We start from the raw sequence: 15,779 nt of genomic DNA, 5'->3' as shown, positions 1-15,779 counted from the left end.
ATAAAGACAGTACTTAAGATTTTGACTTGATAGTGTAGCTACGAGCGATTATAAGTACCTTGTATGGTGGGCCCACAAACAAATCATGCCAGGTCAAGTTTCGATAAATTATCAAATGATGCCAAAAGACAACTGATTGTTTCATATTAACTCAACATTTTCTGTTAAAGTCAAACTGATTACAAAACAGTAGTGAAATTTGTTTCTTAAACCACCTTCAAGAAACCCTAAATGGACTAAGGCAGTAGAAATAAAATCCCTGATGAGTTCTTAGGAAGTAACAGACATTAGATTCAGGGCTGGAAAGAAATGTTACATAAGCAGTAATTTAATTTAACGTTTCAATTTAAGGCATGCCCGGTCACATGCGACTCTCTGAAATGAAGCATTTCAACAGCTCGCCATGAGTCTGCTTTAGAAGGTAATCTGAAAATCTATAAGAGCAACAACAACAAAAAATTTACTCTGCCACAGCACTGGCTCTAAATGCTAAGACACAGAGACAGGCAAACAAGAATGATCCAGCTCCGTGAGCCATGCTACACTGCATACACAGGAGAACTCACACACCAAACCATTCAAGGGTCTTTGGACCAAGGGACTGCAGTGTCCATGTTGAAGTCTGTCTATAGCTCAAACTTCCCCAAAGCACAAACCAGGCTGTTTGTATATAACAGTTTTACACTCCCTTAAAACTTAAAGATTTTTAAGGTCAGTTCCTTTCTTACTGACTCTCTGATTAAAGGAACAGTTGCAGGGTGGAAGCTGGTGTTTCTTATATATTTTATTTTGATTTTAAAATTACCTTTATTTACTATTTATTTGTATGTGCTATGTGTGTGAGTGCACAGATGTGTCATAGAGTCCAGTAGTGATCAGGGGATGACTTGCAGCAGTTGGCTGTCTTCCAGTTTGTGGTTCCAAGTGATTGAACTCAAGCCATGAGGCTTGGCTGAAAGCACCTTTACATGCTAACCTATCTTACAGCCACCTCGAATATATAAAGTAATAATAAATAAGGACATTCCAGTTCTCATAACTAGCTCAATGATTTTGTTTAAATACTGTAAAGAGAGAAACGAGGTCACAATGGAGAGAAACTCCAATGTACCTTTAAAGACAAAAGACTCCATGAGAAATTCCAGTAGGATCAGAGAGTAGGGGACCATTCGCCTTTCACGAACTCTGGAGTTCCCCAGCTATATGGAGACATAAGACCTAAATTCAATGAATATTGTAATATAATGTCCTGCCGTCATTCCTGACTTGATGGATATTAGGTTCATTCAGACTTTTAGAATCAGTTGTATTACCTAAGGAAACAAATAGTGATTACTTGTAAACCTTAGTTATATTCCTGTTACAAGAATGTATTTGGAGGCTGGGCATGGTGGCGCACGCCTTTAATCCCAGCACTCGGGAAACAGATGAGTTCGAGGACAGCCTGGTCTACAAAGTGAGTTCCAGGACAGCCCGGGCTATACAGAGAAACCCTGTCTCGAAAAACAAAAACAAAAACAAAAACAAAAGAACGTATTTGGAGATATATATATATATATATATATATATATATATATACTGAGTATATAAAATGATACACAAATTAATTCCATGATATACTTGGAAGACTGTACAATGGTTTAAGAACATCCTGAAAGAGATGGGTGCTCCAATATAAGTCTAAGAAAAAAAAATCAATAACTTCAAATTGTAACAATAGGTGAGAATCACCATTTCAGTAATTTTTAATTCTTGTCACAACTAATTTTGGTCATTTATTTTCCCAAGCTTTAAAATTCCTTTGTTAAAAAACTGAATGCCCTTTAAAAATTGAGAAAAGAATGAAACATATTTATAGAATCTATGTAACACATATCATCACACAAACGCATCTGGTTGTGCACTTAGGAAAGCACTCAAGGCAGCTATTTATGGAAGCATCCTTGAGCTGCCACAGACCATCCTTCATGTGCTGTGGTCACTACTGAACCCTCATGATGTAGCTCAGTGCCTGACATGTTCTGAGAATTCAAAATTATGTGCCAAAGTAATGGCCATAAAAATTTAGAATTAAAAAGTAGTTGTTTCTTTGATACTAGAAACATAAATTTTCATGAGAAATTTGCTTAAACATATATAAGCAGGTTCAAGTATCTTTCTTGTGTAAAAAAATCTTACATTGTTACATTATTGTATATATTATTTGTTTGGAAGGCAATATATTAGTCTAGTAAGCATTTTCCACTTGTGTTGAGCTATATATTATAAAGTGTATCTTTCCCATAAACATATAATGAATGTCGATGTCATACAATTAATAATTCTACTAATAGTTAAAGGAACTAATTTCTATTTTGAACCATTAGTAGTCATACAAACATATACTATAATCCCATTTAGGAAGAAGTATTGCTATCTTGTAAAGTGGATGATAAAATGGGTTAAATTATAGCTATAAAATTCCTAGTTAGGGAATATTAATTATCTTTTACATTGGATAAAACCAACTAAAATCTGCATTCGACTGAGTTGTACCAAAGTCAATGATGTCAAGTCCTAAATGAAATACCTTTGTAAATAGAAACGTACAATGAAATCAAGTACACCTGCTCACATAGCAACAGACAGCTCCTCAGTTTTGTGGGTTTAATTTTAAATGAAATGTACCAATTTGTGGTCCTTAATACATGGGAACAGAGCCACAGTGAAACTCACTACTGACACCTGATACAAATTATCAGCTACCGCCAAACTGCCCCAATAATTCATCTGCTTATTTACAATGCACTGTTCTATCAAGAACTCTTCCCCATCACCTGTTTTAAAAACAGAGAGCAGCTGGGCTAATTTACAAATAAGGGACTCGGGTGTTCAAGGCAATGAGGGAGCAGAACCAGAAGCTCCTGGCAGCTGTGAACCAAGCTCAAGAGCTCCACCCTTTCACAACAGTAGAAAAGTCAGCTGTCGTCTCAACAGCTGGCAAGTAGCTGATGAAAATAAGGTCTTAAAAGAATCGTAGATTTCATCTAGAAGATATCCATCCTCAGGAGGCCAAAAGAGACAGTAGGATTAAAAGATGTGATAAGAACGGGAAAGGAACACAAAGCAAGCTAATGAATGAATGAGAACACACAGATGCTAATGAATGGTGGCCGTAACTTCTTGCTGCTATTATGAAATCCTATAACCTGAAATATCTTTTCACAAGTAAAACTATGTTCTAGAAGGTGTTTTACAACCCTATCAGAAAGTAAGGAAGAAAAATTGTCATTTGAACTACTTCCTCAGTCTCAAGTCTGTTTGCTACTTAAAGCCACTGCTGTGTTGAGGATGTGTTCAAAATAAAGTGTGATAATTATAAACAGGAAGGCATTGTGACAAAGTTTAAGATGAGGACACTTGCTCCTCTAGCAGGAAGCATTTTGTGAATGGCATTTTCCACAGGCACTTATCGATTTAGCCAACATAGACTAGTGTCGACCACGTGCCATGCAATGATCAAAGAAACCATTCAGGAAGCATGCTCCTGGCCTTTGGTAATGTCACATAACACCTAACCTAATGACAACACTGCTTAGGGTACTCCAAAACAACAGAAAGAAAGCCACTCACTGCACTGGGGACAATGCCAGGGAGAGAGATGCAGAAGTAAGAGGCTAACTATAAAGCCTGGTAAACTGAGGTAGCATTCCTAACTTTAAAGACTTTATAGACTTGATCTATAAAGACACCTTTTAAAAGAGCCTTTCTAGAGAAGGACGACACATGCAAATACAAAGGACATGATAGATGAGAAAGAGAGGAGGCAGGGAGACAGGAAGGATTTGCTGAGTAGCACTCAAAGGTTCAGTGGAGGCTAAACCCCTTACATGTGTAACAGCAGGGATCCACACATCTATCTGAGTATTCTTCCACTGCCCTTGACAGTCTGTCAAAGGAAACCAAAGGCAAGAGCAAAACAACATTGCTTCAGATAAAAGAGGCTGAGAAGCAGAGAGACAGAGAGAGACAGAGAGAGACACAGAGAGAGACACAGAGAGACAGAGACAGACAGACAGAGACAGACAGAGAAACAGACAGAGACAGAGACAGACAGAGAGACAATGCCAAAGATGCCACCACCTCACTGGGTGCTGCACACAAGCCACTCACCAGTTTTCAGGGCAGTTCTTTAAATCAGCATCTGCAGAAGAGTAAGGAAAAGGAGAGGTTTATGTGAAGAATGTCCTCTTTACTTAAACTCTTCACTTATCTCTAAACAAATTAGTTCACAGAACCAAACAAAACCAGTTGAATGCACACTACGTAAACATGAGTGGGGTGAATGAGAGCAGGAAAGCAGAGAGGCACACAAATCACAGCAGCCATCGTGACCCCAGCACACATGAATGCTCTACAAAGATGGTTTGTGCTCCCTATTATTGGCTACTGCTCAGATCCCATTCTATATATGCCAGAATGGCAAGTTCCACTGAGGAAGAAACTCCATTGTAATGAGGAAGGGGATTTGATTTGTATGTCTCCAGTTACCCAATTCCAGGAACACTCACTTTGTTACAGCAAAAATTGGTTGTATTTTACACACACATTCTTTCATTGCACAACAATCTTATAAGATGCAAATTTAACTTTTCTCTTTACCAGAAGTTCAAACTCACATAAGACTCATAGAATTCATATATTTACACATGTGTATCTCTGTGTAGAAAGAGAAATAAGCATGTGCATCCTATACTTATTGGTTTACAGCAATGCAGACTCTGTAGAGAAAGAAAAAAAAGTCTGCATCTTACCCATAATTTTGTTCAAATGACATTTACTTAGATTCTATCCAATGGGTATTAATGTCAACAAAACATCTTTAGAAACAAAATATGTGCAGAGAGCAGATGACCTGATATACAAGCTTAATCTGCACTACTCTACTGTTAGATCAATAGAAAATAATCCCTCCCCTCTAATCATATTTACTACTACATAAATCACTGTTACTAGAGTCAGCCATTACATTAAACTTTCACAGATAAAGGTCTCAAACGGAACTCTACAACCTGAAAACTTTCATTCTATAAAATAATGACAGCCTGCGAGAGTTAAGTAGATCTGATGGTAACGAGTGATCCAAGTCTTTGCAGTTTGTCAATTAATGAATATGTTTAGAATGCAACACAAATTTGGCTTACTGTAGAGGAAAAGGTTAATAAAACCAAGGGCAGTAATTCACTGCAGTATTACAGTAGTAAAGTTAAGCTGAATAAAGTCAGTCCTAATAATGTGGTTAGTTTTATTAGATTGCTAAGGGAAACAATATCGTTTAAATGATTTTATAGTGACAGTATTAAAATCAACCTTGAGGGCCATTCAAAAATCAGACAAAGTAGCCTTTTAATATTACTTGTCAAAATTCCCACGGACACAAATGTTTATGAAGGAAGAGGACCAAAACTGGACTCTTGAATAGTTTCCTTTCAAAATAAAATAAGGGCTTTGATGAAATGCCAGTTTTAGGAATACAAATTTCTAACTTAACTATTAAAATCACATTTCGTTTAAAATATAAGCCATTTGTACTCATAGATACTGCTAAGGGGACTCCATCTTTCTCTCTTCCACAAACTTCTCCCAAGAGAAATATAACTCTAGGCAATCTTTTCTTCATTCATTAGTTAGCAATGCCTGTGAGAGGAGAGATAACTTTGTGGATAGACCTTGAAAGTCAGTCATTGATGTCAATATTCTTCACTACAGAAAAAAAAATGGGATAAAATACCCATTCATACATGACTTGGATATATTCTTGCTTTGGCCTGGATACATTTAGCTCTTGAGAGAGAAGCCTACAGATAGCCACTTGAATGGTGGAATAATTCTTAAGAATCATGGAAACTGGTGTGAGATTGAATCTCAGGATTGTTTTGATTTGCATTTCCCTGATGACTAAGGATGTTGGACATTTCTTTAGGTGCCTCTCAGCCATTAGAATTTCTGCAGTTGAAAATTCTCTGTTTAGCTCTGTTCCCATTTTTTGATAGGGTTATTTGGTTCTCAGGAGTCTAACTTCCAGACACTACTGCTGATGTCAAGAAGTGCTTGCTGGCAGGAGCCTGATACAGCTGTCTCCTGAGAGGCTCTGCAAGATTCTAACCAATATAGATGCGAATGCTCGCAACCAACCATCGGACTGAGTACAGAGACCCCCAATGAGGGAGTTAGAGGAAAGACTGAAGGAGCTAAAGGGGCCTTAACTGGCATCAATGAGAGGGGAGACCCTTGGTCCTGTGAAGGCTTGATGCCCCAGTGTAGAGGAATGCTAGGGCAGTGAAGTGAGAATGGTTGGGTGGGGGGGGAGCACCCTCATATTAACAGGATAAGGGGGGATAGAATAGGAGTTTGCAGAGGGGAAGCTGGGAAAGGGGCTAACACTTGAAATGTAAACAAAGACAATACCCTATTTTTAAAAAAAGATTAAATAAAGACATCCTCCTTCAAAAAGAAGAAGAAGAAAAAGAAGACTATGGAAACTCTCAAGCAACTTACATCCTTCTGTATGGCAATTAACACTTGTGTGTTTCAAAAACCCTGGAGCACAACTTAATCAGTCGGAAAGACATCCGATCACCTCATTTAACACATACTTACTGAACAACAACTAGATGCTTAGCCCTTGGTGGGCAATGGATATTCAACAGGGCTACACAATAGATACAATCATCCCACACTGGGCTTACAATAGGCATAGGGTGTCAAATATTAAACACATAATCAAGCAAATAAAATGAAGAATAAGTGTAACCCTGGAAGCAGGGTGGGGTGAAAGATGGCATCCGGGGGGTAAAGAAGGGTAAAGACAAGAGTTTGTGTAGATTCTGAGTATAATGGATCACAAGGAAAGGAACACTGGCTGGCCTCCACTAGAGTTTGCCAAGAGAGAGGTAGTGTGAGAATAAGCACAAAGACAGACAGACAGAAGCCAGTGCTTGGACCATTTGGAATTGTACTTGAAGAATAATAGAATGAAAGGAACTAAAAGAGCAGTAATACTGAACAACAACAACAACAACAAACATGGCAAATACCAAAACAATGTGGTGATTTCCAAGATATACTGTACTACATGTAGTTTATTTTTACCAAACAATACATCAGTATGGAAAGTAATATAACAACCAAACTCTAAAAATTCATGGACCATCTCATTGTATTTTGGCACTCACTAAAATCTTCACAAGATGTTCTAAATAGTTTTCCTAAAACATCGGAAGATTCAGATTTAAGAGAAACATGTGTGAGATTAAATTACCAATTTAGTGTTCATATTCTGAGTTTCTAAACTTACAAATTCAGTAAGACATACATATTGAAAGTTTAAAAGCTTGTTCTTTCCAACATCAGACACTAAAATAGGCTATATTTAAAAGGTAATTCTATGCCAATAATAATGTAGCCTGTATAAGTATGGAATTGATGAATGTAGTTCAATATATTGATGCCTAAATCAGGAATCTACATGTTGTCCAAATTTCTTAATATTTTTAAAAGGCTTTGCTTATCACTCAAGATCATCTGGAATCTCTACTGGATCACATTATCTCATTTAAAAAAATCAATCCTAGATGTTCATAGAAACTGCCATAATCTTCTCTGTCCTTTTTATTTTTCAAGTTTTCTTAATTATTTGAAAATTACATTCAATATACTGTGATCATATTCACCCCCACTCTACCTTGAATTCTTCCCAGATCCACTCCAATCTCTCCAGCTCCTTTCAGCTATTTGTCCTCCTTTGTTTCTCCTTCTCAAGCAACCCATAAAGTCAAATTTGTACTGATTAAGTCCTCATGGGTGTGAGGCCCATTACTGGAACATGGTCAAAATATCAGGAACAATGGTAAGGAGGGACAGAGGAAAAGAAGGAAGGAAGGAAGGAAGGAAGGAAGGAAGGAAGGAAGGAAGGAAGGGAGGGAGGGAGGGAGGGAGGGAGAAGGGTGAGGGGAAGGGAGGGAGGGAGAGAAGGAGAGAGGGAGAGAGAGAGGGAGAGGGAGAGGGAGAGAGAGAGAGGGAGAGAGAGGGGAAGATGATAGACTGACGGATCCTACAGAAACATATGCACATAGGTCTAGATATCAATTAAACTTCCTTAATTTCTGCTTTGAAACATATAATGCATTAATATGAAAAAGAAACTGATGCAAGTAGATCTTTTTTCAACATTAGTAGGATAAGAAAAAAGTAACATTAACCATCTATCCTTCAGTTTTACATATGTTCCAGGCCACTTTACATTGACATGGAGGTGACATTCTCCATTAGGCTTGGGGAGGGTTACAAGTGTGGCTCAGTAGCAGAGTGCTTGCTGGCTCTGAATGAGACTTTGCTTTATCCTTCCAGCATCACCAAAGCATAAGCAAACCCACCAACATGCACACAAATCCTGCAAGATCAGTTAGGAAAATGTGCCTTTACACACACACACACACAGAGAGAGAGACACACATAGACACACACACACACACAGACACACACACAGACAGACACACACACACACAGACACACACACATACCTCTCCTAAATTCCTAAGAGCCTAAAAGCCAGTGCAATAATACTGAGGAGATGTCTTTAGTGTTGGCTAAGATATGAAAGCTGAACCCCTGAGAACTGTGGGAAGAAGTGTAATGGAAGATTAATCCTCCTAGAGAAGTAGCCAGACTATGTTTGTTTATTTATTTTCCTTCCTACCCAGAAGTTGTGTTTGCTTCCTGCACCAGGACACAAGCTGGAATTCATCATTTTAGAGTCAAGGAGAAACCCTCATTAACATATAATCTCTGGATGATCCCAGCTTCCAGAACCGTGAAAGGGGAATTTCTATTCTTTATTTATAATGAGTCATTCTCAAGTATTTTGGCCACAGTAGCACAAATGGACTAAAACAACCCTAACTACCTAGGTCTGCAAACTGAAGTGGTGTCCTAGGACGCACGCAAGCAAACAGATTTGATGTCTGATGCTTGTAAACTAAGCAGACAGTTCTGCCTCGGGTACCTACTTTCCTGTTTTCTAGGTCCTAAGTAATAACACTTCCATTTCAGAGTAGTTTTGTTTACCTGTTTTAAGAGTGAAGTGATACACTGGGGGGTGGGGGGAGGGAGTAGAATTCCTATTTCTCTTTGATCCTAAAAAGTCCTTGCATCCAAATAGCACTTAATACAATTTTAAGAAAAAAAATGTACTTCTTGTGGTTTTCCTGTTTTTCCTTTTCTTCCCTGGAAATCTACTTTGGCATATTTTGTTACTCTTTCTCTGTTTGTATGTAAGTGGGCAGGCAGCAAGCAAGGGAGATGGAGATTTAGACAGTCAACCACCCTGCTCACTCAAGAGTTTTAAGTGTTCTGTTTGTTGTCTCCTGGGAGAGCAGCATCCATAGTAACAAATGCAAATGCATTTACTTTAGGGCTATTTTAATAGCCTTCAATGGAGTAGGGTGGGGGGAGCTATGTGTAGATTCAGGTCTCTGGGCTCTAGGGATCAGCAATAATTTAGTCTTTAAATAATAATGGCTAAAGCTTCATAAGTTGTAGTTTGATCCACATTAAGCAGTAAACCACATGTTTAGCATCTATAAAGCACCCCTCTGTCTACTCTCAGAGCCCTAAAAATACACCTTGCATTGCATATGTGGACCAAATGTCTTGGGTCTGCATGAATCTTTCATCATTCCTACTTAACTTTGCTCCCCGGACCAATTGTTGCATAAAACACTGAATACAAAGAAAATCCGATAGCAGATACTTCCCAGGAGCAGTTTCAAAGAGGAGACCCAGACACTCCACAGGATTTCTTAAAGAGAGACTTTCTACCAAGAAGTGGAACTAATGTCTTCCTGCAGAGGAAGCTGGTGTGCACATTATATATTCAAGAGAGTACAAAATGTGCCCCATTCAGAATAAGGGTATTCTGTAACTGGTAGGTGTTCAACAATCATTTTGTTTGAGAAATAAACATACTACACTTTTGGTAACTTTAGTAGGCCATTGAGTCCTTATGATGGTATGTAGTTCTTATACCAATGGCCACTATTCATTATTAATATGAATAGCATGCTTTTGGCTAAATATTGGCTTTGTTCTTAACTATAATTCTGTTCCAGCTTCATTTTGAAGATGAGGATACTGAAACTGAGCTCTTAGGTAATTTCCCCTAGAATATTGCATTTTGAAGATTGGCATCAAGGTTCGCTTGAAACCAACCTCCAACTCTTAACTTTTTCCTTACTGTATCTAGCTGGAGCTAGCTGTTTTAGGTTGATCCTTAAAATATCTATGGAAATAGAATGATATTTACTAATAGAAGCAACCTGTGTTAAAGCTTTAAACTTTTCCAAGACATATTCATTTGCTTACTCTATCTCTTACACACAGGGATTAAAAATATACTTTCACCAAACAATAGTTAATTCTGATATTAGGCATTTAGGAAAACCCTGAAAATGAAACTCTACCAATAAATATAGATTATATTGAAACCCTGTCAAGGAGGCACAGGAGCTGGGCTTGCTGTAATACTTGCTTTGTGCTCCTGTACTCTAAGAACAAATGCTAATTACCGCTCATCCCTAATGCTAATCTCAGCATCTGCTAATTAAAAGATCACATCTTCTGCAGAGTCAGCATTACCATTCAAATGAAAACATTAATCAGTTTGAAAAATTCAAAATCAATCAGATGTATGGGAGAAGTGGAGGTCTCCAGTGAATGGCTAACACCATGAACCTAGAGCTGCAAAAGAGCTCTTCCCTCAGATGGCCACTGCCACTGTCACAAAAGTTATTCAGAAAAGCATGTTGTTGTTGTTGTTGTTTTTCCTGTGGTCCAGCACTGGGCTATGACCATTAGATGTCACGTGGGATTTATACACAAAAATCGCAACACCATCTGGCTCCTGAAGAGGGCTGGTTTAACATTTGACGCACTAGAGATCTGATTACTGACCAGAATTTAAAAATAGAGATTGCAGAGTTTTCAAATAGATAATGTAACTCGGTGAGCTATTTCCAGCATACTAATAACTGCAGAAAAGCTCAGTTGTATTAATTATTTTCCAGCTGTTTTTACTTTACATTTTGCTTCTTTAAGCTGATAGTTCTATTTTTAATAATCTTTACTAATAGCAGACCATTTAAAGTAAAGACCAGGATGTACTTCAGGGTTCTAGACAAAGAAACAGGCCTCAGATTTGTCCAAGGATTTCCTTGCATCAGAGAATAAAGACCCTCCTCCTCTATGCAAAATACAGATTTCTTTCCACTGTTACTAAATAAATGGCCTTAAACTCATGTCAAAAGCTAGAACTACTATATAAAAATTAAAGCATCAAAATATAAAAATATGTTAATACTTTCAATGACTTAATATTGAAAGGATGTAAATACTTAACTTTTCCTGAAATCTTAGTGAGTACTCACAGACACAGAAACACACGCACACACACACACGCACACACACACGCACACACACACACATTTGGATAATGGAAAGATACCTCCCTTTTCAGAAAGCTGCTTATGATTCGTGTATGTAAAGAAAGCAGTATATGGAAGGCAAACCTAATTCTTGATCCATAGCCAATGATACATAAAAGTTTAAGGCCTGGAGAAATGGTTCAGACATTATGGATACTTGTTGCTCCTACAGAAGACTCAGGGTGGTTCCCTGTACCCACATAGTGGCTCACAGTCATCCTTAACTTGTAGCTCCAGTTCCAAGGGATGTAATCGCTTCTTCTGACCTTTGTGGGTACCAGTCATGCAGGCAGTATGCACACATACATGTAGGCAAAAATAAAATAAATCAATCTACAATATTAAAATATAACTGTGCTATTAAATACAGCTATATTAAACATGTTATTATTAAATAAAATATTAGAATATAAATGTAAATGAATAAAGCAGATTTCATTTTTAAATGGTGAAAATCATATATGGATTTCAGTGCAAAATGTTCCTAATCAATATTTGAGATATAAAGTCAAATTCATGTCCTTCTTTATCTAAAATAAAATTCAGGCCTACAAGGATTTACAATAATGCTTTCATGCAGAAAAGTCATTTTGATATATAGCACACTTAGGAAACCTAGCTCCAATACACTTTATTAGATTAAAAAATGAATAACAACTTCTTATGACAATTACATTTCAAAAAAATTATTAGCAAAATTTATCTTGCAATCCTTAAAGGTAATAAGGGTGACAACATGAGTCTATGCATCTTACAATGACTTCCACTTATGAGGACTGGAAATCATTAAACAGAGTTTGTTTTCATAACATTGATGCACACTCATAAAAATTTTATTCCATTCAGACAAATAGTATAAATTCTTGTTAGGACAACAACTATTAATGGAAAAATTATTTTCATACAGTACCAAAGAAACAAGAAGAATCTTGAAAGGTATAGGTGTTCCTCTTATGCATCATTAAAGAAAAAGACACAAGGGGCCTCATGTTCACATCCCAAGGGGGAAAAGGGCTCATTTTCACATGCTTGGAAATATTAGTAAAAGAAACATATCAAGAGACAGAATGTAAGAGAGGCAGAAATGCAAACTGATCTTCATGAGTGTCTGTAATTTATCTTCAACACTGACAAAGTTTTCACATTTCTTTCCCAATTTCCCTTTTTTTTTGGCAACATATCTGTCAGAGAATTGCCAAAGGAGGAAGCCATGCTCTCCAGTGGTTCTGTTGTGACACTTCATCATACCCAGCGATGTAGCCACACTCAGAGGAGCTAGAAAGTGGCTAGTGATATGGGCTCCAAGATTCTACAATATAACGCAATTAAAGAACCATCGGCTTAAGTATTGGCACACAACTTAGCTTCAAGTTATATGTATTTATTGGTCTTATGTGAAAAAAAAAGAGCAGGTACACACATTACAGCCCATGTGTAGAGGCCAGAGGTCAATCCCCACCATCACTGTCCTCCAGGACAGAACCCAGGTGGTCAGGTTTTATGCAAAATGCCTTGACTCACTGACCAATCTCGCCATCCCAAAAGGACAGGATCCTCTTATAATTGTTATAAAAAAAATCATCGTAAAAATGTCTCCAACTGTGGAGAGATTTCACAGTTGATGGTTTTTGTTGCTGTTGTTGCTTCTCAATTTCCACCCATTGTAATCAATGTGCAGGCAACAGCACCCTCACTTAACGGGCTCTGGAAAAGGTCACTAATTGCTCTGAATGAGAGTTCCTGAAGTGCTCTCTTCATCTCCAGACTCTTTGATTATCACTTTAGGTTTTTCTGTCTAGTTCCTATTGTCCCAATCTCAGTACTCCTGATAGCATCATCCTTGCACCCTATCCCATGCCTGCCATTTACATTTGAGGCAAGGGCAGGTACACACATTACCATGTGTGTGTACACATCAGAGAACAAGCCCCTCCATCACTGTGCTCCTAAGACAGAACTGAGGTTGTCTTGAAAGTTAAAGGCTATGCTTCCCCTAGCCTTAACCCCACTAGGAGCTACCCCAAGCCGCAGCTCTAGCCCAAATCCACTTTCATAGCTCAAGAACACTTTCCAGTCTATACCCACAAAGAAACGTGGAGTCCTGTACGAAAAGCAACTTTTCCTCACCGCTTCTTAATTATCTTCTAAAACTGTGCAATTATACTACCTCTCAAGTAAAGAAAATCTATTTATTTTTTATTTTGTTCATCTTAATTCAGCCACCGACTATTTAAGGTTGTACTGCGTCATAACATTCTCAGTCCATTCCTGACTCTCACTAGGCTTGGTTAGATTCTTATTATCTGTCTATGACAAGGCCTATTTGCTAGGACTAAGCCATCTTCATCCCTACATTACTGACTTAGAAAATAAAAAATGAAAAAGAATATGTAGAACACACACTAAAACAAAACAAAACAAAATGCATGTAATTCCTTATTTGTATGCTTTTAAATGTAATCATTTCCCCACTTCTGTATCATTAAAAATCATAACTGGAGTGATATGTGTTGAATTAAACTTCCTTCTACATTCTCAAGTCTTTGCTTACACTTCAGCTTCTCAATGACACATTGCCTGAGATATATAATACAGCATATATCTGCCATCCCCCCAGTTAATTAGCTAAGATTTCCTCATCCTGCTATAATTGTTTGAAGCATTTTCTACCTTCAGTATCAACCTACTAATGCACAACGAAGACATATCAAGCATAGTAAGTTGTCCGAAGTTCAGATTGTCCATGGTGTCAGAAAGGAAAGAGAAGTGCAGGAGATTAAGATGTTAGACGGTAGAAACGAAGATTTTACAAGAAGACAGAGAATGTGGTAGTGGGGTTGCTGTTGCTCGGTTCGCACTGTACTCATCTAACACTCATAAAACCCTGAGGTAGAAATCCAACACCATGTAAACTGGGGATGGAAGGCCAAACCTCAGATTCCAGCATTGGGGAGGTACAGACAAGACAATCAGAACTTTAAAGGCATTTCATTTATATATCTATCTATATGTATCTAGTGGGATTAAGGTCAGCTCCATACAGACAATTGCAACATACAGACACACAGAGGCACACATACACACACACACACACACACACACAGAGAGAGAGAGAGAGAGAGAGAGAGAGAGAGAGAGAGAGAGAGAGAGAGATTGAGCAAGCTAACTCAATTTTGACCACATAAATTCCTACACAGGATAGATTTAACTGAGAAATGAATTTTGAAACCCATAGGCAAAGTGTGAGTTCAACAATTAAACAGAACATGAGATTTGCATTAGTGTTGGGGGAGTCACACATTTGCACTAAGGTGATCAGATAATGCCCTTTTCACTATGAATTTCAGTAATGATTATAAAACGAGGAAACCTGCCTTAAAGCCTTTATAAAAACCTAAGGATACAGTTCTTCCCAGAGCGATATGATACGCCATTGAAATCAAGTCATTATCATTAAATATTCAAGATGACTGAACCCCAAAATCAACCATCCACAACTGGGTATCTGCAGACCTAGTAACACTTTCAGGGTATAGTGATGTCTTCCCCTTGGACAATGTAATGTTAACTGTCCTAATAAGAGTTAGGTCCTGTCTTTACATCATATTTTGAATACCCTTACATACAAATATAATTACATGAAAACACACTGCATATCTGCCAAATATGGTTCTAAGCATTCTAAGTTTTCCATGTCTGTAGTTTAATAATAAGCAATAATAAAACATCCCATTGCATTATTACCCCACTCTAAATAATAAGGTTGCTTTTTCACACACACACACAAAAATGTATTTGCCAATAACGGGTAGTGTTAGGATACGATACGTAAGCAAGCAGACCCCAGTGCTGGTACTCAGTCTCTTTAGAGCTCCCACTTTGCTAATATCCAAAGAAAGATATAATACATAACATGAGCATTCGAAAAATGACCACTTGCCCTGCAGTAAACATGGTTCCAAATGCTTTGTACACAACAGAAATTTGGGCTTAATGTCAGTGCCAGATGGGAGTTAACCACTTGGTTAAGGAGTTTAAGGGAGAGAAATCTTCTGTAGAAGATGATGGACCAATGATTCGTCTCCACATGTCTGCTTCCACAACATGGTGTGCCCTTCCTTCTCTACTGTGAGCTGTGAGCTGAGTGCTCTTATTTTCATATTGTAGAAATACTGATTCATGACTTCATCAGCATTATATGCTGAATGAATTTCTCTCAAGTACTGTTCATTACAATGCAGCTGTATCCAAGGCCATGGG

General features: G+C 37.8%; 1 protein-coding gene across 23 annotated transcripts in view; it reads right to left on the bottom strand.

Moving 5' to 3' along the window:
• Adgrl3 (adhesion G protein-coupled receptor L3) overlaps positions 1–15,779 on the bottom strand; it is a 762,557-nt gene that overhangs the window by 711,881 nt on the left and 34,897 nt on the right. For 19 of the 23 annotated variants that reach the window (XM_029477372.1, XM_029477362.1, XM_029477367.1 and 16 more), the window contains exon 2: positions 4,153–4,183. The exons of 3 other annotated variants lie outside the window; for them this stretch is intronic. The gene's annotated coding sequence lies outside the window, so the exon portion shown is untranslated. Of the gene's footprint in view, positions 1–4,152; positions 4,184–7,723; positions 7,853–15,779 lie in introns of those variants that run through there. One more of the 23 variants, XM_029477364.1, reaches the window with a different exon arrangement.

This window comes from Mus caroli, chromosome 5 (assembly GCF_900094665.2).
Source record: "Mus caroli chromosome 5, CAROLI_EIJ_v1.1, whole genome shotgun sequence".
Lineage (NCBI taxonomy): Eukaryota > Metazoa > Chordata > Mammalia > Rodentia > Muridae > Mus > Mus caroli.
The sequence above is the reverse complement of the archived record's forward strand: the minus strand, read 5'-3'. Positions and strand labels throughout refer to the sequence as shown.